The sequence below is a fragment of the Orycteropus afer genome, unplaced genomic scaffold (genome assembly GCF_000298275.1).
Source record: "Orycteropus afer afer isolate SDZICR_OR568_19922 unplaced genomic scaffold, OryAfe1.0 scaffold00484, whole genome shotgun sequence".
Classification (NCBI taxonomy): Eukaryota; Metazoa; Chordata; class Mammalia; order Tubulidentata; family Orycteropodidae; genus Orycteropus; species Orycteropus afer.
In genome coordinates this window covers 1,603,529-1,604,104 of record NW_006922071.1, presented here as the reverse complement: position 1 = coordinate 1,604,104, position 576 = coordinate 1,603,529, and positions in this window count along the sequence as shown.

Sequence of the window (576 nt, the reverse complement as noted above, 5' to 3'; positions counted from 1 at the left end):
TAGGAGGGCTCCTTTTGAGGCCAAACCAACTAATCCCAACTTCAGAATTCTATACAACTGAGGGAGAGTGAACTTCCCAGAAAATTACTTTGTGCTGCTCCCAAGAGAAGTACCCCAGGTAGATGACTTTAACAATGAGGAGTTACTCAGTTTCTCACAGCAAACTTCACCATGGAGTTTACAAAGATTTATGGCTAGAAAAGCCATACCAGGTAATGTACTACACCTCAAAGTCCATAAGAGCCAAAGTGCAGCCTTGAATATATCTCAACTGAATTTATAGACCATCTCAAAACATATTTGACACATTGAATATTAATAACAAAGACCAGAGAAGGTATGAAATGACATCAAAGACATCATGCATGAAGAAAAGACAAGAAATAAAGAAAAGGTCAAAATGAATGTGTGAAGAAATCCTGAAACTTGCTCCTGAACCTAAGTGATGAACCTAAATGGTGTTCTAAAACCTAAATGGTGGCTGAAATCAAAGTAAACAGTGGTGTACAGTAGGCTCAAACACAGCAATGATTGTGTGGATGGCACTAGATTGGACAGTGTTATGTCCTGTTGTAC